This window comes from Sminthopsis crassicaudata, chromosome 2 (assembly GCF_048593235.1).
Source record: "Sminthopsis crassicaudata isolate SCR6 chromosome 2, ASM4859323v1, whole genome shotgun sequence".
In the NCBI taxonomy this organism is placed as follows: Eukaryota; Metazoa; Chordata; class Mammalia; order Dasyuromorphia; family Dasyuridae; genus Sminthopsis; species Sminthopsis crassicaudata.
Window position 1 is genome coordinate 264819821 of NC_133618.1, and position 22653 is coordinate 264842473.

The 22653-nt window shown below is 34.3% G+C and overlaps 1 protein-coding gene across 2 annotated transcripts in view; it reads right to left on the bottom strand.

The window, feature by feature from the left end:
• The window catches only part of DPH6 (diphthamine biosynthesis 6), a 454085-nt gene that overhangs the window by 133028 nt on the left and 298404 nt on the right, over positions 1–22653 (bottom strand). The window lies entirely within an intron of this gene.

Here is a 22653-nt window from a genome sequence, read left to right on the forward strand (position 1 = left end):
TTTACCACATTTTCAATTAAACATTAGAGAGAGCATCATGAGAAACTTTTTGTGTTTTGTCAAAAAGTTAAATAAGGGGTCCTGCAACAATTCTGTCTATAAAAGATCATCCAAAATATATGAATATAGACTCAATAATAGTAGATGAGCCTTAGGGATGATAATTTTTTTGACATGGGAACTCATAGTCAAATAAAAAAAAATCCTACAAATTAGTATGACAAAATATATGATCTAATATATCATTATTTATTTCTTCAGCTAACAATCATTTATTCACCTTTTACTCTATGAGAAGTAATTTTCGCTTCATTCATTATTATTTCAAGTGAATTTTTTCAAGTGATGATTTGGTCTTGGATATCCTGATAGCTCAGATTGCTTTTCCCCTAGGTCGTCAATGTCTCTGTTTTGAAAGCCTTTTCCCTTCAAGACCCTGCCTGTCTTTAGTGAGCAGTGAAATGAGTGCCAGACTGCAGTAAGCAATTTGTTCATCCTTGGAGAGCACATTTGCACTACCCCATGATACAAGCTTTTAAATGATTTTATTCGTTCACCTGTGTTGAACATTAAGGGGGTAAATTTTCAGCCCAGGGATTTGGCTTTAAAACTCCAATTGATGTTAATGAGAATTGGTAATGAGCCCCTTCTTCTTAATTAGTGGCACCATACCTGTGTCAGTAGGAGGCAGGGCTCTGAAGTGAGCTTAACGAGGTGATAATGAGGAGAAAATGTTCTACCCTGGATTTTGGCCTGGTCCATACTTCACTGCTCAAACACTCTATAGGAGCTCATGCTTTAAAACAAATTTATAACCTGGCTTTTACTGGCTGTGTAGACCTATCCTAAGAATAAATAGTGTTTTCAAAAAGCTACACAGGTCTATCAAAGAAGAGGATGTGAGTCAGTCAGATGCTAAAAGGGAGAAAGGAGGAGATGTAAAAGGGTCTTTTACTTCTTTTGTATGTAGAACAATTTTTGGTATTGAAACAAAATACTTTTTGCTGATTCCCTCTTCCTCAATTAAGGCAGAACACAGTGGTTTAAAGAAACTCATTCAATACTGAGTGCCTAAATTCCTTTGCATTTAGCTAAAAACAAACCCCTACAAACTAATCAGGACAGTTTATAGGTAGGATTTAAAGAAATAATAAACTGGCTTTTATAACATCCCTCCTGTAATATTATGTGACCAGCTATAGTCTGTTGGTAAAAACACAAGTAGTTTGGATCTTAAATATTCAATCTACCTGAGCAACTTCTTCCTGCTACAATACATGATCTAATCCACCAAGAATAAAATGATCTCAGTCTAATAAAATTTTCACTGTACCTAGCAAAGGATATAAAAGTTGGATTATTGATTTTGTTTGAATGATGAGCTGTAATTTCATACGCCAACAGAGTGGAGCACAAATCCTGTCCTGCCAGCTTTCATTATGGGGACTCACTTTTTTGCTACTAGGTAACTTATACCAAATCACAATATAAATCTGGATTTCTCAAGTTATTGAAAATGAATCTTTTTGGCAGAAAATAATTAACAGGAACTTTAGAATTGCAGTATATCTGATTCACTAGGGAGAGGGGATGGTAGAAGTAGAGGATGGGAGTTGGTGAGAAAGTATGTAACTAAATAGAAAACTTTTATAATTTGACTGATATGCAATTATACACTTGATCAAAGATATACTAACTTAGATGGGAGCTCTAAATTGGGGGTAATTCTTTTTCCTCTGGAAATAGTTTTATGCTTTCTAAATTAGTTTCAGCCAATGCAATATTTTAAAACTATGTATCAAAACAAAAAAAATCATTTTTATGCATTGTGGTCAGTTCAGGACTATATAAAACAAAAGTCAATACTTCCATAGATTAGTTAGTTCTTTTGTTCCATGGACATAGAACGAAGACCTTCTTCTGTAATGCCTTATTACAAATGCATGCTGCTGGTCACTAAGAGGACCAGAAGAGAGTAAAAGTGTGCATGATTAATGTAAATTCACCATTACTGCAAAACTACTTAAAAGAGATGATCCTGATGATAATAAATAGAGTTAAGGCAGATCCTATAGCTAATAAGAGAAAGTGTTTAGTGTCTGTGGTTCCTTTGTTGTACCAGGAAAGATGAGTTTCATCACCATAAAAAATGGACAGGGATGGAGCTCACACAAGGTGTGAGGGGTATAAGGGAGTACTTATGTAAAAGAAAATGCTGAAAAAAATGAAAGGATCACTTCAAGAGAAAAGGATTTTTTTGGGGGGGAAGTTGGCTATATCATGAAAATCAATACTAAGAGCAGTATTATAGAAAGGACATTGAATTCTAGATGATCTAAATCTGAGTTTCAATTCAGCCACTAAATAGCCACTAAAATTGGGCAAGTCATTACTTTCCTGGGTCTGTTTATCAAATGGAAAATGTGACAGCTGGACTAGATGAATTCCAAGATTCTTTTTAATTCACAAATTCTATGATTATTGAAAAAAAACATGGCCTTCATTTTCAATATCCTTCTTAGCCCTGAAGCAAACAATATTCTATAACTCTAATTAATTTCTGTGGATGAAACTTCTAATACTTGAAAAAGTTGCCGTAGAATATGATAGAGAGTAAATAATATGAATCTAGGGAAGTATCAAGATTCTAAAACGTGTGTATTCAAATCATTAAGCTTTAATAGACTGGGGGCTTTAGCCCAGAATTTTCCTTTTTCAAACCATAAGTTCCTTTCTTAAAATGAATAAACCAAATCTGCTTAGGAATACTTAAAGAGCTAAAGCACATGACAATCTATCATCAAAGCTGACATTCTTGTAGAATATGAGAAATGAATAAATCACTATCTGCAAAATCTTAGTGGTAGAGATGGTTGCCTTAGTCTAAATTCTTGCTAAAGTGTTCAATATTTTCCACTGCTCTTTGTCTTTGTTATTAACTTTTGCTATCTGCAATGAAATAGAAAAGTCAAACAGTACAAAGAATCATAAGACTGGAAGGAACATCAGAGAACATCTAATCTACATGTAAACTGAAATTATTCTTACTACAACTCCTGAAAGTAGTCATTCAAGATTTTTTGGGAAGAACTTCAAGGATAAGTAGCTTACTATATCCTAAAGCAGGCCATTCCATTTTTTAATAACTCCAAAATCTCTCTCTTTAAAACTTCTACCCATAGTTAATAGTTCTTTCATCTTAGCAAACAAGTCTAATCCTTCTTCTGCATTATCAGAAGATAAGGTGGCAATCCCTCCACTTCCCTTTCCACATCGTCTTTTCTCCATCTACATTTCTGCCCATACTTTGGTTAAAATCTGTTGTCCTTATCGTCTTCCTCTAAATGCATTCTAATGACCAGGGAGGAGGGGAAAGGGATCATCATCTCCTTGGTCCTCGACATCAAGCCCTTCTTCTCTCAGTCTAAGATTCTATTAGCTTTTTTGGCTGTCTTGTCATGTGTTGACTAATGCTGGTCTTGCGATTCACTAAAATCTCCAAAGTGGTCTATCAGGGTCTCTTATTTGCCACACTCATGTAGTTCATTTTAAAAAGCCAATGCAACTGAATTAAATATTTACCAAGTATTTACTTTGTGCAGTATATTATACTTGGCACTGGGGATGCAAAGACAAAAAAGGAAATAGTTGTCCTCAAAGGTCTTACATTGTACTGGGGAAACACTTGTACCATAAATGAGTATAGAACATGAAAAGTAAAGAAGATAAAGATTCAGGAAGATGGAGATTCAGAGAGTTGGAGATAAGGCTATTCCTGGTATGTAGAAGAACTTGTGTGAATGTATGGGAATGGCAATGGAGTATGAGAGACAATAGCTGGTAGTTTGGCTGGAATATAGAGTGAGTGAAGAAAAGTGTGATATAAGGCTAAAAATATGAGTAAGAGCCAGTTTGGAGAAGGTCTGGAATCCCAGGCTAAGGAAAACTGTTTTTATCTTATAAGTAATGAGAAAGCATAATGTAAAGTCCTAAGTGTGAGATGCCACATTTAGCTTAATCTCGTATTCCTTAAAGTATTCATTAAAAAAGAGGTAATGGATGTTCTCCCAAATATTTAGAATAAAATAAGTTAAAACAACAACCACAACATGAACTCATTAGCTTTTCCACAAGTAGTCTTGAATTTGGCACATATGGTTCTGGCTGCCGTTTTGGTTTGTGTGATGGTGCTAGCGAAATGAAAAAATTGACACAAGCTAAAAATAAGTTAGAAGTACTTGTAAGCACAACTTTGGAGAACCAGTACAATCTGGCAATCAACTTCAGATTAAATTAAGAGTTTGGGGATTTCTACCAATGTTTATATAATGTGGCTGTTGAAAAATCAATGTTGTAGACCAATTTAAGTTAATGTATATGGGAGGAAGAGTATGTCAAGCCTCCTTTAAATAGTTTTGAAAAAATAAATATTATACTTTTCTGATAAAAACACAATATGGGATGAGTTCTATTTTGGTTATTATTGATACTCAAATCTCATCCATTTGGATATTCCCTCCAATTATACAAATCTAAATCTATGCAAGTTTGTCCATCTCACCAAGTTTGCAATGGGTGGTCTATCTACTGTCTACCGACTAGTATTAGTGAAATAAGAAAAGTGAAACAACCTATAATAGCAACTGTGTTGGGAACCCTCTTTGCTTGCTTTTTAAATTAAAAGGGTATCAGTGGAGAACTTAAGATGTGCCCCTAATAAAGGAAGTTTTGACTAGACTAACTTATAAAGAACTCAAAGCCATAAACATTTTAAAATTTATACCACTATCAATGTAATCATGAATCTCTGAAGTACTGAGGACACCGTCCTGAAATGGTAAAAAGGACAATATTGAAGAGCCATTCAAAGAACTACATAACTAATTCCCACTTTATTGGTCTGATCTGCTTCACAATTTATATTCTCTCTCCACAGACTCAATCACTATGTACTTTAATCAAAGTAGAATATTCACTCTTCAATGTATGTATCTGCTCCTTAATCCCTCAATGTTTTCTATCACACTCTTATGTTTTTACTTTTCTTTGCAACATCACTGCTTGGCATAGTGGCTGGCACACAACAGGAGTTTACTAAATGCTTGTTGATTGACTTTAACAGTATTATTTTTCTTCATTAAAGTTATTTGCTTATGAGAAGATAGAGACTGGGTCTTATATAATTTTTGTATTCCTTATAGAACTTCTTTCATTTGTGATTAATAAATGCCTGCTGAATTTGATGATCACCATATTTGGAGCCCAATGCTTTCTTGCCATATAATGTTAGGCAAGTCCCCATCTTTTAATCCTCCTTGATAAAATGATGACTACAATATGTACCTTCCCTTCTTCATAGTAGTATTGTAAGGATAATGTGATAATAAAAGTCTTAGCTACTCTGATCAATATAATGATCCATAACAATTTCAAAGGATTCAAGATGGAAATTCTATATACGTCTCCAAAGAGAATTGGTAGACTCTAAGTGCACAATGAAGCATATAATTTTTTCTTGCTTATTCATCATCATCATCATCATCATCATCATCATCATCATCATCATCATCATCATTATCACCATTATTTACAGCATGGCTAATGTGGAGATGTTTTATATAACTCTATATGTGTAATGGATATTGTTTTTCTTGCCTTCTCAATGGATGGAAGAGGGGAGAGATGGAAGGAGAGATTATGGAATGGAAAATAAAGGCCTTGAACAATATATTATTATTATTATGACAAGAGTCCCCTTTGAAGCAAAAAACATATGGATTTACAAGATAATTGTCAAGGTTTAGAAGTGTGGTGTAATCAAGTCAAGTCAACGTGCATTTATTAATGACTATTAGATACTAAACTTTGTGTCAAGTTCTAGGGAGTACAAGGAAAGGCCAAATAAAACCCAATCAAATAAATCTCCAAGTCTAATACTTGCTTTTAAGGACTGCATAATCTAATAGGTAAACCAACATATAAATAACTATTTACAAACAACATATAGGCAGGATAAATTAGAGATAATAAACAGAAGGAAAGGATAGACATTCATGTAGATTTGGGAAAAACTTCTTGTAGAAGGTAGAATTTTAACTGAGATTTAAAGGAAGCTGGGGAAGCTAAGAAATGGAAATAAGTCAGGCACTGGGGGAATGTTAATGAAAAACTACAGAATTGGGAGATGGGGTGTATTATGCAAAAAAAGAGCAAAGGCAAGTGTCATCTAAGGAAAGAAGTTGGAAGAAGACCAGAAAAGTAGGAAGTAGTCAGGTTATGAGGAGATTTAACAGTCAAATTGAGAATTTTTTACTTGATCTTGAAAGCAATAGGAAATTATTAGATTTTACTGAATAGAAAGGTAACATGATTAGATCTATACTTTAGAAAGATTAATTTAAAATTTGACAGAAGGATGGCTCGGTGCAGGGAATAAACATGGCAATGAGACCAACTAGCAGGCCATTGTGAAGATTCAGCTTGAGATGATGAATACCTGTACTAGAGTAATGGCAGCATCAGAAAAGGTAAAATTTATAAGACTTGGCAGCAGATTTGATTGTGTGTGGTGACATGTAACAGTGTTTCTCTCAAGTATTAGGCTTGAATGGTGCTTAAAACTTCTTAGTAACATATCGCTGGAAATAAGCTGAATAATTCTGAATGCTGGATTTGAAGTTATTAGAATGGAAGGTAAGGACTACAATCAGTTAAAATTCTGGAGTCTTTTTTATTTAGGATGTATGCATTTTAACTCATTCAAAGTGAAGTGAAAAGAACCTTGAAGAACATTGCACAAGTAACAGGAATATTAGCAAGTAACAGTAACAATGATGAATTGTGAAAGTCTTAGCTACTCTGATCAATATAATGATCCATAACAACTTCAAAGGACTTAAGATGAAAATTCTATATATATCTCCAGAGAGAGAACTGGTAGACTCTAAGTGCATATTGAAACATATGATTTTTCTCATTTTTCTTGCTTATTATTATTATCATAATCATCATTATTTATAGCATAGGTAATGTAGAAATTTTTTATATGACTATACGTATAATGGGTATTGTATTTCTTGCCTTCTCAATGTTTGGAAGAGGGGAGAGATGAAATAAGAGATTTTGGAATGGAAAATTTTTAAAAAGAATGTATAAATTTTTTGCATCAAGCAACTGGGAAATAACTTATGGCTCAGGAATGTAGATACCCAGCAAAAAGTTAACATCTGCAGGTTTACTGATAAATCATGAAGGGTTTCTAATGTTTACTCTCTGATTAAATGATTGTATTACAGAAATTTCTTTGATGATATCTTTTATATGATTTCTCCTCCTAATTAAAATTTACTGATTGATTTCTTAATTGCCTATTGATGACCTGCAACTTTATTTCTTTGATGTAAAGACAAAGAGTAACTCCAGAAGAATATTATTAAATAGTATTAAAGAAGTAGGCCTTTGTTTTAGGGAGAAGTTTAGTGCCATGAAAACATTATAATTTTCTAAATGGAGTCCAACCCTACTATTCCTTTTATATATTATTAATACTTCCTTTAAAAAAGGAGTTGGGACATATTGGACATAAAGATTATTGAATAAATAATACACACATAAATAAAATTATTACATCTTTGTGGAATGCACAATCCACAGAAATGCCAGAAATCAGACCAGCTGCTCTGGCTCTCACAGAGATCATGAAAAAAGCGTGAAAGACAAATAGATACTGGTGTTTTCCAAGTGAAGAATAGTGAAGAAGATCTTTATTATTATTAACTCTATCCTTAAATGCTTTCTAACTACAATGTTCCTATGAAACACAAATGAAAACAAAAAATAAATAAATCAGTCAGTGTATATAGGAATTATGTGAAAGTTGGGTTCAAGGAGAAATTTTAACATTCTCAGACAAACGGTCTCTCCTCCTATCCAGGCAGGTGGTTTTAACACTCCTGACGATCCATTCCTAGCCTCTTCAAGCATATCTACTTCCAAAGCTTCCTGGTCTCCACCAGCCCATGAGCAAACTGAAATGGGGGTTTAATGCCAGGTCAGAATGACATGAATTACTGAAGACTGAGTGCAAATTAAGCAGGTAAGAATGCCTTGGAAAGTATAGCTTAGAATATAGCAAGCTATGCACAGGCTAAGCAGGTATGATTACCTGGGAGGCCACAATCTTAATAGAAAGGAAATGACCAATTACCTTTGAGGGCATTATTTCTAAATTACCTGTGACTAGTCAGATTATCAATTTATTAAAAAAAACACAAATATTATAATTAGAAAAAAGGATAGTATGCAATGAAAGTATGGTATATAACTGAAGCATTTTTCAGGCTGATATATTTAAACAGACTATTGGGGGTGGGGAAGGAGGGAAGATGAAATGTATAAAAGAATGGATATTAAACAGATCATTGGGGAAGTTAGTAAATAACTAAAATTAGTAGGGTCGGTTAACATGGAAAGACTGGAAGGGACAAGTATATGTTGAAGGGAAGAAGTTGCACTGCAATAAAACTAGAACTTTATACTGATTAGTTGTCACTTTTATTGGAAATAGTTGTTCTGACTCTATATGTACCAAGTAAGGGGCTCAGTCTGTGATGTAGATGATCCACTGATCACTGATGAGAAAGTTAATTATGGAATGCGGGTCTAAGTCTAGAGCACTTTGATTTACATTTGTCTTATATTATTTTAGTTATCTTCCATAAGTCCCTCCTGAATTGTAGCTTCTGAGACCCTGAGGCTCTTTCCTACTAAAATTTGAATTAAAAAATTAAACTTGGAATTAAACATACTGCTTTTTATGGAAATGAACTGATGCTTTTCCATCTCAGGGAAGAGCATCTTTTTTCTTTTAAATAATAATAACTTATTTTCCAAAATATATGCAAAAATAGTTTTCAATATTCACCATTGCAAAACCTTTATGTTCCAAATTTTTTTTTCCCTCCTTCTTCGTTTCCCCCTCTCCTAAACAGCAGGGAAGAGCACCTTAAAAAAAATAATGCTCTCTCACTGAGTTTTTTTCTTTTAAAATTTGAGAAAGATATTGATTATAAAGCAAAGTCATGCATAATATTGACCATTTTTGTTATCAATTATAAAGATGAAAAATACAGAATAGGTCAAAATTTACTAATTTCCAGATGAACAAATGCCCTTCCAGAAGCATTTTTAATATAACAGAAAGAACTTTCATTCTAATCTTAACTCTGCCTCTAATTAGTTGTTAAGTCTTTAGTCATGACATATAATCTCATTGGGGTTCATCTTTCTAATTTGTAAAATAAGGGGCTTGGATGGATGATCTTTAAGGTTTCTTCTAGCCTAAACTCCAAATTCCATGATTTTTAAAAGACTGTAAACTGCCCAAGAGTAGCTAATCTGCTTGGGTAGAAGGAGTTTGTATACCAGGTGTTCTCTAGATTGATGAAATTAAAGATTCAAACAAGAGACCTTTACTTTACTGGTTTAGAAGAACAGATCAACTCAAAACCAAAATATTTAAACTAAATTCTTAGGATTTTTTTTTTGGTTAGACATTAAAACAAACATTTCCTGTCAGTAAAGTTCCATACAAAGAGTAGGTCATGAGCTCTATCTATAAAGCAACATAATAAGAAATATAAACGAGGGCAAACATGAATAAAATTTGAATGTATTTTTTGTTATAAGCTTATTTTTGTTAGGTTAGAGAAACAGCAGATTCTTGTATTCTGGTGTACAAAAGTTATATGAATAAAACATGGCTGTGCAAATGAACTCACAATCTTACCCCAAAGTGCCATTAGGGAATAAAATGTTTAATGTCTCATCCACTTCCTTAGGAAAGTGAGAGTAAACCTGTGCACACAGACAAAACAACAACCTCCTCCCCCATCACCCTAGAAATAAATCTGCTATGGGGAAATTATTTGATAGACCTTTGAAGGACTTCAAAACTCTCAGTAATATGTTATTCACTTAAAAATATTCCCATAATTCTGCTGTCTCCCATCATTCGGTGCCTCAAGATTCATCTGTCAACTTTGATGCATCTTTTTAAGTACCCCTCCAAGTCTAAAAATCCATGCCTAGAGACCACAGATGAGCATTCCTTGCTTTGAAACTATCTGATCAATCAGAAGATCATTTACCTGCAAGGATTATTTGGTGAAGCTAAAGCGGCACATCAACCCAAGCATCTGAAGGCTGAGGCAGCAAAACGTCAACAACAAATTGTCATTGGCATTCCATTTATGAACCTTCAAACGGCATCAGATCTTTTCCATGGGAAACCAGATCAGGTCAGACTAGAGCTGAATATTTCTTAACAAGCTAACCATCAAAAGAACTTACGTTTTGAATAAAAAGGCTATCATTTGTTGATTTGAATATCAAAGGGATCCACTGCAAACTCCCAGTCTAGAAAAACCTCCCTAAGCTACACCAGACAGGTGTTTAATAATCTATTATTAAGGCACTATTTTAGGTTACTCAGAATTATAAAAAATAGCTGTAGCTGTGAAGCTGCAAATGGGACTGCACAAAGAAATGAATGCTATTAACATACTATTAACAATTCAAAAGAATGAGTTGACATACCAATCAAACTTGTTAATTGACTGTCAATGGCCTGTCCCTGAATATACAACATGACTGCATTATAGATTTCAAATGCTGACAGGAAGACAGTTCCATTTGCATTAACTTCATAAACTGATCAACAACCAAACTGCCACATACATTTATAATGGGGAGTCGAAGCATTTCAATATTCATGGAGCTCTGTAATTGTAAATTAGGTCCTGGCAAACAATACAATACTGTACATATTCTAAAATATCCTAAATTTCCTTGACCTACTTTCCTTTTGATTGTACAAGAAATGAGGGGGGAAAAAAGTTAACATCTCAGAGATGATTTGTGCTTTTATTTATGGTTTCTGCCCTCAGCAAAATTTGTTTGTAAGCCAATTTGCAACTCTAGTTTATAACAGTTCTCTAGATGCATCTTGGGTCTACAATATATGAGGTATACAAAGGGATATAAAAGTGTTTTTAGTTTTGTGTTGGAAAACAAGAAAGTCAGACAAAGGGTGGTATCATATTTTGCTTATATATGTCAGAGAAATGAACTATGGTTTGTAAATAAATATTAACATAAAAGATTATCCATTAATCCTGCAAAAGAACTTTTTTTCTCATCTCCCCAACAGCCCTGCTATTTTGAATCATATTTCTGTGTCCTCCCATCAGTTTGAGGATCAATACAGTAAAGGCGACTGAAGATAAATTAGTTAAAGAATATGTTTACCTAAAGGTTTCTTGATAAATGACTTAGAATCCAATAGTTATCAGCACAGTAATATTCCTTTTAAATCTTTCTCAAACACTTAAAATACTTAAAATAGTTAGCACTATTAAAAAATTGTTACCAAGTTTTTAGCTATTTCTATTTTAAGTGACTAATATTACTTCTCAATATAATAGGTGTTACTCAAGTTTTCTTCAAAAAGCTTTTCCTGTTAAATTGACAATTCAAATTTGTGGCCTGGATCAATTTTCCTTTCATTGCACATGTCAATTTACTATGCTATTACAGAACACAAAACTTTGCAATGCAAAAATTAGAGAATAATCTTTTTTTTGTTAATCTTACAATTAAAAGACTAATTGATTAATTAACCAGATAAGCCCTCCATTTTATCTATTACTTGGGTAGTGGAAGTCTTAACATAATTTCAATAAGTCTATGCTATCAATTAGATAATCGATTAAAAAAAAAATCTCAAAAACACCATCATGCTAAATGGCAGCACATGATAGCTATTGTTAAGTAATAGCTTGACAAATATATGTTTTAAGGCTCTTGAAATAGTCAACACTCCAGAATGAAGGAAGATTTAAATGAGAAAATAATCAAGGAAGCAGTCTGATAGAGTGAAAAGAATCTTAGGGCTGAGTATCAGGAAATCTGGGTTTACATACAGTCTCTGTCACTAGCTATATGACCCTGGTCAAACCACAAAGCTTTTTGTACCTAGAATTATTCAATTCTAGAAAGGAGATAGTGATATTTATGCTACCTACTTCACAAAGCTGTTATGAAGATAAAATGAAATAGAGTTCTAGAAGTACTTTGAAAACAGTAAACTGCTAAGGAAATGCAGACTATTACAAGAAATACAAAGTATTTAAGAGCTAAATTGCTTACAATGGAGCAGAATAGATTGGATAGCAGGACATGCTTATGTAAGAAACATAACTAGAGGAAGGTTACTGAATAGATTCTGGGTTCATTTTCATTTTGTAGTTTAAAGCAGTTCACCTTTTAATAGCTTACTCCTTTTTCAGGCATTATCGCTTTGAATTGTTTTATATATTCATATACAAACACACATAGCTATTTGATTATATGCTATTTGACTTCAGAAACTGATATCTCATTAAATCTATAGTTTTTAATTATATAGCCATAGAATTTTAGAGCTTGGAAGACCTTAGAATTCAAGAGATACTAGAGATCAGAGCTCAATGCAGTCACTTTAAAGATAAGGAAGTTTAGTCAGAGAGATTATAAAAGCTTGCTAATGGCCATAACGCTATTTAATAGCAGAATTAGAGTTCTTGGACTTCAACTCTCAAACCAGTGCTCTTTTATAATATTACACTGTATTAAAAGGCTTTAGGATGTGCTACTATAACAGACAACTTCACACAGCATTTTAATGTTTGCAAAACTTTGTAATTTTTCTTATTTCTGTCTTCTAACAACACTTTAATTTAAGCACTATTCTCATTTTACAGATGAGAGAATTGAGGTTGAGAGAGTTTAAATGAATTGCTCAGTCACACAGTTATTAGTGTCTGGAATGGAATTCAAACTAAGGTCTTCCTGATTCTCAGTCTACCATTCCAGCACCTAGTTGCCAACAAGGAATAAAAACATACCAAGAAAGGAGAAATCCACTACCTCCAAAATATCTGTACAAAATTTTGTGCAAACACTTCAGGATTAATCTTGTACTAGCCTTTTCATGATTTCATAAGGATTTCTCAAGCTCCTTTCAATTAAATTCAATTTTTATTGAATTTTAGGATACATATACCCTAATTCAACTACCTGACATCTATGGTACTTTTAGTTTGTATAACTCTTACTTTCTCCCATATATATTTGTAGTGCTTTCTTCTCTAAATTATAATTGTTCTCTGGGAACAGTTTCTTGGGGAGCTTCTGGAGGCAGTTCTGTTCAATAATCACTTCAAATTCAGCCAGGAGTTAAAGTCCAGATCCTTTATTTTCTCCTTCAAAGTCTTGAATATTTTCCTGGGGCCTGGTTAGCTTTCTTAGAGGCCTATCTCTCTCCTTGGTTCCAAGAGCTCCCTCCGAATGTCTCCAAATCCAAAGGTTTGTCCTTTAGCCTCCAGCCAGCACAAAGGTGGAAAATGGAATGAACTCCGCCTTTGAGAGAGTGGGCTTGTGAGCTTCTGACTTGTGAATCTCCTGGAAGTCCAAGAGTGAGCTTGTCCTCTAATGGGCTTGTGAACTCCTCCTTATATATGTTCTCTAAAGGTGTGAATGTGTGAACTAATGTGTGACCTCCTTTAAAGGTGTGAACTCCTTTAAAGGTGTGCACTAAGTATATAAGCATTAGCTCCTTGTTTCAAGTTCTGGCCTATAACATATATTTATGAACCATGTTACTCTTTATTTTCCTTATGTAAACTTCTCTCTACATTGACCTTACATTCCTTATATATAGTTGGTGCTCACAGCAATTTTTTTTCCAAGTCCTTCACTAATATCAAGGTTGTTATCCTCTTGGTTTCTATTAAATTTATTAGATGGAAATCATTCTAACATTTGTTATTTTTCTACATGGAAAGCTGTAGCCAAAATTATTCATCATCATTTCAATCTAGATCGTCAGAGGCTCAACTACTTATCAATATATGAATTTATTAAGTATGTATTATTACAAAACAAGCAAAAGACAGTCGTGATCATCAAGGAACTCAGTCTAATGGAGGAAATAATAAAGAATCAAATATGTATAAACAAACTATACACAGGATAAATAAGATATAACTAACAAAAGGAAAACACTGACATGAAGAGAGATTGGGAAAGGTGTCCTGGAGAAGATGGGATTTTAGCTGGGATGTGAAGGAAGTCAGGGAAGGAGAACACAGAGATGAGGAGGGAGAACATTTCAAGCATGGAACAATAAGAGAAAATGTCAGAGCCAGGAGGCCAGTGTCAAAGGAAGCCAGATCAAAGATACATGAAGGGGAATAAAGTGTAAGATAATCAGAAAGGTGTTTATGTGTGAGTAGGTTATGAAGAATTTTAAATGTTAAATATAGTACTTTGTATTGATCTGAGAGGTGATAGGAAGCCAACTGATGATACTTATTCAAAATAGATTCCCCTCTTCCCTCATTCCTAGGACTTGACTACTCACGTAAATTTTTTTAAATTATGAGAACTAAAAACAGTCTTTGGATTTGTAAAATAGGAAATAGTGAGCTTAGGAAGAACAGAAGTCAATTTTCAAGGACTTGAGGAGAAGGTATGTATTTATGAAGTGAAGTAATAGGGAAGAAATTATTTTGTTAAATTACACTCAAGCAGTGAAAGGCAGAAGACAGATGGATTTGTTCATGGATGAGATGGGCAATGGATTCAGGGTCATTGACAAGTTATTAGCTTCAGTGAGGTATGGGAATAGTTCTTTATTTTTTAATAGAGAGGAAAAGAGTATATGATCATGGAAAACTTTTTAAAAATGGAGAACATAAGAAGGCCCATGTTGGTTGCTACAAGCTGACAGTTTAATTGAAAATTTGAGAAGAGAGAAAACACTTATGAGGGGGGAGATGAAATTAGCAAACAATAAAGATTACTGAGTAGTAAAAGTGTCCAGCTAAAAAAAGTTATACATCATAAATTTGGATTGAGTGAAATCTTTTCCTCTGTCATTCAGCAGTCACATATTAGGAATGAAAACTTATTAGGATTACCAGGTGAGAATTCAGGTTGACTTGACATTTCTCTGGTTCAGACCTTTGGTTTGGGCCTTTAAAGGGAGTTTACACCTTAGAGGAGCAAGTTCATTGGTAGAAGTATTTCCCCACGCCCCATTGAGTTCTCACCTGCCTATTCTCTGGGAGGATAAAAGAAGGGCAGCATTGGGTCTGAGAGAATCGACTCTGGGAGAGTTTTGACGCCAGGCAGGCTGAAAGGAGACCAGTCTGATTTGAGAAAAGACAAGAGCTGGAGGAGATTCAGAGCTCCCAAGAAACCTGTGCACAGAGGAAAAGATGTTATGGATCTCCTCCCAAAGAAGGATTATAATTGAGCAGACAGACCCTCACAATTCAAGAACATTACATATTGGCGTCCACAACGTGGGGCAAGGGCTTTTGCTTATCCTGACAAGGACTTATTCTGAGCCCTTCAGAAGAGCTAGCCCAGACCTTTGCATTTAAGTACTTATTCTGAGCCCTTCAGAGGAGCTAGACTGGACCAATGCAATTTGGCACCCGAACAGGGACAGACACAATCCTGATTCCAGTGGAAAAACCTCCCATTCAGATTCTAGAGGAAAAGACTTTCTGACAAAGAAATAACCGTGAGTAACAAGGAAACTTAAACAAAGATAGACAAATAAGGACTTAACTTGTTAAGGGCTAAACCAGCAATCTCTTATAGCTGAAATGGAGCAGATGTTAGCTAAAGACAATTCCTCGACCTCAGCCGACTCAGCCCCAGCGGCAGCCTCAGCTCCTCCCCCATTCAGGAGTGGTACTATAGAGAGTATAATTAAGATAATTGAGGAGCAGAGTTTACTTGTAACCTGGATACAGATTGCTAAACTCTTGGCTGCATTAAGACGCACATCCCCTTGGTTCTTAGAGGAAGAAAAGATAGATGTAGATAAATGGAAGCTAGTGGGATTTGAAATGAAAGAATTTCACACACAAAAAGGGCCTCGTTCAATTTCTGCAGAGGTATTTTATATCTACAACATAGTTCAATTAGCCTTAAACTATCAAGCAAATTATAGGAGAAGGAAAAGTTTTAAAAATAAACAGAAGAGGAAGTGTGAGGAAAAAAGGAAAGATCAAGATTTTGCCCAAGAGCAAGAGGATTTAAATGAGGAATTAGGGTATGATTCTCTTCAAGAAGCTTCAACCCCGCCTAGAGAGCAGATTATTGACAGGCCCACATCAACTCCACCTTCAGAGGTGGAGGAAGAAGGAGGAGGGGAAGAGGCAGAAACACAAACAAAATCGCCTGTTAAGCAGCCTATGACAAGATTAGAAAAAGCATTGGTTAAAGGTAAGAGAGAACGACAGGATATAAGTGATTTTATACATGCATATCCTGTGATTGAAGATATTGACTTTGTAGGTCAAAAAAGGAGAAGATATGCACCTTTAGATTTGAATAAAATTAAGGATTTGAAAAAAGGTTGTACCCTTTATAGGGCTACATCAGCTTATGTTAAAATGTTACTAGATGGTTTGTCTTATGAAGTCCTAACCCTGAATGATTGGAAATCCATGGCAAGGACATGTCTAGAACCTGGACAAAATTTGTTATGGCTTGCGGAGTTTCATGAATTATGTAAAATCCAAGTCAGATGCAATTTGGAAATAGGAGCAATTAGCTGGTGAAGGTCAGTATGGAGAGAACTCAGAACAGGTTAAATATCCCATGACAGTGTATGAGCAAATTGCTAAGGCTGCAATAAAAGCTTGGGGTGTCCTCCCTGGACAGAAAGATCACGGAGAGGCTTTCACTAAAATACAGCAAGGTTCCAATGAACCTTTTGCAGATTTTGTGGGACGTTTGCAAATTGCTGTCAAAAGAACTATTGGAGAAAATTCAGCTACAGAAATAATAACCAGCCATCTGGCTAAGGAAAATGCCAATGAGATTTGCAAAAGAATTATATGGGGATTAGACAAAGATGCTCCTTTAGAGGAGATCATAAGACACTGTGCTACAATGGGAACAAATGATTTTTACACCCGGACTATGATGAACGTGGAAAGACAGGATCCCTCCTGGCAAGGGACTTCTAGAGAAACTCGCGATGTTTTCAATGTGGAAAAATTGGACATCTAAGAGCTCAGTGTAGATATGGAGACACTCAAATCAGACTGGTCTCCTTTCAGCCTGCCTAGCGTCAAAACTCTATCCCAGAGTCGATTCTCTCAGACCCAATGCTGCCCTTCTTTTATCCTCCTGGAGAATAGGCAGGTGAGAACTCAGTGGGGTGTGGGGAAATACTTCCACCAACGAACTTGCTCCTCTAAGGTGCAAATTCCCTTTAAAGGCCCAAACCAAAGGTCTGAGCCAGAGAACTGTCAAGTCAACCTGAATTCTCACCTTGTCACTGTCCAGACAACCTGAGTTCTCACCTGGTAATCCTAACAAATACTAAGCTGGTAGATGTTACCAATGGATGAAAATTGCTAGATGATGAATGATAAATTGGTAGTCAGAAGATTCTAATTTGGTGACTAGAATTAGAGGAATTAAAATATCCAACCATATGACAAAGTCTGGGTAGAATGAAAAAATATACTAGGAGAAGACAGAATAACCACAAATCAATTTAACACAGAGTTTGAGGTAGAATTTGGGTTTTTGGCATCATAGAATATACTCATACAAAACTCTAGATGGTTTATTAGACTAAAGATTCTGGCTTTAGTTAATATTTGGGAAGGGAGATGTGGCCAGATTTGAAACTTTAATAAAATTTCAGATCATATTATTGGTTCAAATTTAAAAAAAAAAAAAAAGATATCCCAAATTAAATATCTTTTGTGAGCTCATTTTCCATTACATATTACACCTGAGTGTAGTCCATAATAATACTATTCTTTTTTGCTATCCTACTGAATAGAAAAAATTAAACTAATTTGCTGTCTAGTATTATATGGATGTTTCTTTTGGCTTCAAGGATTATGAAATCTTCCCTTCTCCTGAAGATATATTGTCTTCTGTCTGTAGTCGAAGATGACTTTTTTCCTCCTCTGGGCACTAGTTTGTATTACACATGCAGGCTGCTTTCTTTCTTTCTTTCTTCTTTCTTTTTCTTCTTCTTCTTCTTCTTCTTCTTCTTCTTCTTCTTCTTCTTCTTCTTCTTCTTCTTCTTCTTCTTCTTCTTCTTCTTCTTCTTCTTCTTCTCCTTCTCCTTCTCCTTCTCCTTCTCCTTCTCCTTCTCCTTCTCCTTCTCCTTCTCCTTCTCCTTCTCCTTCTCCTTCTCCTTCTCCTTCTCCTTCTCCTTCTCCTTCTCCTTCTCCTTCTCCTTCCTCTTCCTCCTCCTCCTCCTCCTCCTCCTTCTTCTTCCTTCTTCTTCTTCTTCTTTCTTCTTCTTCCTTCTTCTTCTTCTTCTTCTTCCTTCTTCTTCTTCTTCTTCTTCTTCTTCTTTCTTCTTCTTCCTTCTTCTTCTTCTTCCTTCTTTTTCTTCTTCTTCCTTCTTCTTCTTCTTCTTCTTCTTCTTCTTCTTCTTCTTCTTCTTTTTTTAAAGTGCTATTGTACAAATCCTTAATACCTTTGAAACACTTAAAATAATCATTAATAAAATATTATAGTTGAATATAACTTAACCAATCCCCTAAGTCCATTAACTTCTAATAAATAATTGGATATATTATCTTCATTATTATCCAGTTCATTCTCTTAACTCCTAAGTCAAGAAAGATTTGAAATAAACCAATTCAAAGTAATGTTAAAAACTATGCATTAGAAAGTTTGGTGCAACCTTGACTTCTCATAAGTGAATCATACAGATTTAGAATGGCATGAAAAAGTCAACATTCTCAAACTTTAGGAGAAAGATAGTATGACTACGGGGTAGTGTACTATTCCCGGGGTCAGGTATATCTAGGTTCAAGTCTTGATACTTCTCTTTATTGACCATATGACATTAGGTAAGTCATTTCACTTCTCAGCACTTCAAGAAATTCTTTGAGATTCTAAGTTGTAAAGTAGTCACAGATCTACATTAGTAGAAAGAGTTCTCTAATCAGGAATTTGTTTTTCATTGAAATCACAGGTCTGGTCCAAATAAAATGACTAAAATAATTTAAAAAGAATGGAAATTTCAAGGAAAAGAAATGACTATATACATGGAGTAGAATAGTTTTGATTTAAAGAACATGGGCCTAAAAGAAATGAGTACAATGTATATTTCCAAGGAGGTGGAATCAAAAAAAGAGCTCGGTGATAAATACAGATTAATACAGTTCTAATTAGTTCTGTTCAAAGCAGCTACACAATTAACCAAAAGGACTTTACTGTCCAGACTAATGACCTGCTTAATTTGGTCCTTAATTTTTTCAGTTTCCCAACAGTGATCTTTATCCTCTTGTACCTCTTATGAACCTCTTAATCGTGTGATCACACCGTATACTTGGGAACTGCTCTGTGTCTTAGAACTAAGGCTCTGAATTTTTGTTTTTGATCATAACCATCTGCTAATCCATCTCTCTTGCCTTTCAGTTCATAACTAACTAGCCTCAATCACCTCACCATGTGTCACATGCTTTACATTTATTCCTTTCATTAATATGCTTCCTATAATCCCTCACCTTCTCTTCTGTTTCTTGCTTTGCCAATTCTGAGAAAACTCCAGTGTTCATTTCCATTGTCATGACACTGTAAGGAACCACTGCTAGAAAGTCACAAAATCAAATCATCTTACTGAACCTCAGCTAGGCTTTCATTAGAGATAGGAATGGGACTTGTGATTTCATTGCTATCAGGCATTCTCAGGCAAGAGAACTCCTCTGCTTTTTCTATCATTTATAGTTTTTCTACTTTACTATACTTTTTTCCTTGCTTTTCTTTGTATCTACAAAGCCCAGTATAATGAATTCATATAGTAGATGATTAATAATGATGAAATTGAATTAGATCCTGTTCCCAAAGTCAAGGGACCTCATGTTGCCATTCAACTGAATAGGATAATTTTCTGTCCACTGAATACAATTTGGTCTTTCATAATTTCACATGCTTCTGTTCTCTTAGGATTTCTACCTCATCTTTCAATATCCTGTCTTTATGGACAACCTCAAATTCATTTGTGTATTTAATGGACAAGTTTACAATAAGCATCTACTGTATTGCAAGCACTGTGATGGGAACATAGAAACAAAAATTAAGTAGTTTCTTTCATCAGAATCCTTGTGTTTTAAAGAAAATAGTGGGTGCTAATATAATATAAAATGCACACAAAGTAATTTTTCTGAGGGAGTGGAGAGAGCACAAGTATTTGGGAAAAAGCAGAAAAGACTTCTTGTAGTCGTTGGCATTAAACTGAGCTTTGAAAGAAGCTAGGATTAGATGGAAATGACAAATTAGATATGGAGGCAACATGTACCAAGGCATTGAGAAAGAAGAGGGAATATGATATAAATAGGTCAATTTGGTTATGACAATATGGGAAGGTAATCTGGAAAGGTAGCACTGAGTCAGATTGTGAAGAACTTTAACTGTTAAACAGAAATTCATATTTGATCCTAAAAGGTAATAAATAGCTACTGGAGCCCCTCTTTCTCCTCCTTTTAAAATATATTTTTGTTTCATTAAATAGTTCCTAATTATATGCAAAACAAATTTTTAACATTCATTAAAAACTTTTTAAGTTCCAAATTTCTGCCCCTTCCCCATCCTTTGAGAAAGCAAAAAACATATCAATTATACATGTGAAGTCATGGAAAATATATTTCCACAGTAGTCATGTTGCAAAACAATACAAAAAACCCAAGAAAGAGAAAATAAAAACAAGTATGCTTCAATAGGTACTAAAAGTTCATCAGTTCTTTCTCTAGAGGTGGATAACATTTTTCATGACAGGTCTTTTGGAATTGTCTTAGATCATTGTCTTGGTCAGAGTAACTAAATCTTTTACATTTGATCATTGTTACAATATAGCTGTTACTATCTACAGTGTTCTTCTGGTTCTGCTTACCTCACTTTACATGAGTTAATGTCAGGTTTTTCTGAAACCATTCTGCTTGTCATTTCTTTTAGCACAGTAGTATTCTCCCACGATCATATACCATAACTCATTCAGCCCAATTGATGGGCATCCCCTTGATTTCTAAAGAGCTCCTAGAAATACTTTTATATAAATAACTCTTTTTCCATTTTCTTTGATCTCTTTATAGATCAAAGATATAGATATAGATCTAGCAGTGATATTGCTGGGTCAAAGGGTATGCACAGTTTGATTGCTTTTTGGGCTTATTATTCTCTACTATTGGAACTTCTAGAGCAGGGGAATGGCACAGCATATTTTACTGTGATTCAGTAGAATCAATGACAGTTATATGAAAGATGATTTAAAAATTATTTTCTATATTCCCAAACCCCAATTTTCAAATTAAATTATGTGGTCTCTTTTCCTGTGAAGTTCAACAGCAGATTGTTTATATTTTCCTTACAAAAGACTTATCAAGGGGCATCTAGGTGGCGCAGTGGATAGAGCACCAACCCTGAAGTCAAGAGGACTTGAATTCAAATTTGATCTCAAACACTTAACATTTCCTGTCTGTGTGACCCTGGGCAAGTCACTTAACTCCAATTACCTAGCAAAAACAAAACAAAACCCACAAAAGGCTTATCAAAGTCACTTTAAACTATAATTATTTGTGTAACTCTTTTATGTCTTTCTACTAAAATTATAAGGATCTTGAAAATAGCATGTCTTATTTATTTTTGAAATTTTATAATTCTTAGCATAGTGGCTAGAAAGTAGTCATTATCAATAGAAACCTCCTCCCAGAGGATTATAACTGAGAGACGATCAAGAACATTAAAATGAATATACTTGAAGTCTATAAATTTATATTTCAATATCTTCCCTACTTTTTAAAATTAGGAATTAAAATTAGTTTCCTATATGGTAATTGCTAGGAATCTTCTTTCCTATTTGGTAATTCCTATTACATATTCTAGTTAACTTGTGATTCAGATTTCCAAGATTTTCCAAAAATAAGGTAACTGAATTCTTTAATAAATTCATTAATTAATTCCATTAGTGGTCTGAAATACATTTAAACCACCCTTCCTAATTTGCACTGCATAACCTCACATTTTCCAAGTGATTTCTTACTGTCTCTTAATGAATAGTCATTTATGCGAAGTCTTTATTATTACTAATTGGGTAAACATCTTTTCTTTATTTTCTTGCCAAAATTTGGATGGGGGGGAAGAAGAGACCTTTTACCAAATTGCCTCTTAGAAATTTGCTATCAGATTACTTCCATGCTTGTAGTGGATGAAATGGTTAGCTAAAATGTTCAGGGAAGAAGCACAATTTTGCTCTTGCAAATAATCAGAGGAGTAACATTTAATCTCCAATAAACAAAGCCCTTAAATTTTTTGATACCTACAGCACTTTAACCTGATGCAGATAATTAAGTGACAAAAGTGAAATCATCCATTTGACATTTTGAGAATAAAATATATGAAGATTTTCTAATAAAAAATGGGTCTCTCAATGGATTTGAACTCATTACCTTTGATATCTAAGGAATACTACACTATTTCACCAACTAATAATAATAAAACTCTACTTATATATCACATTTCCTCCAGAGATCTTGGAGCACTTTAAAAACATCATCT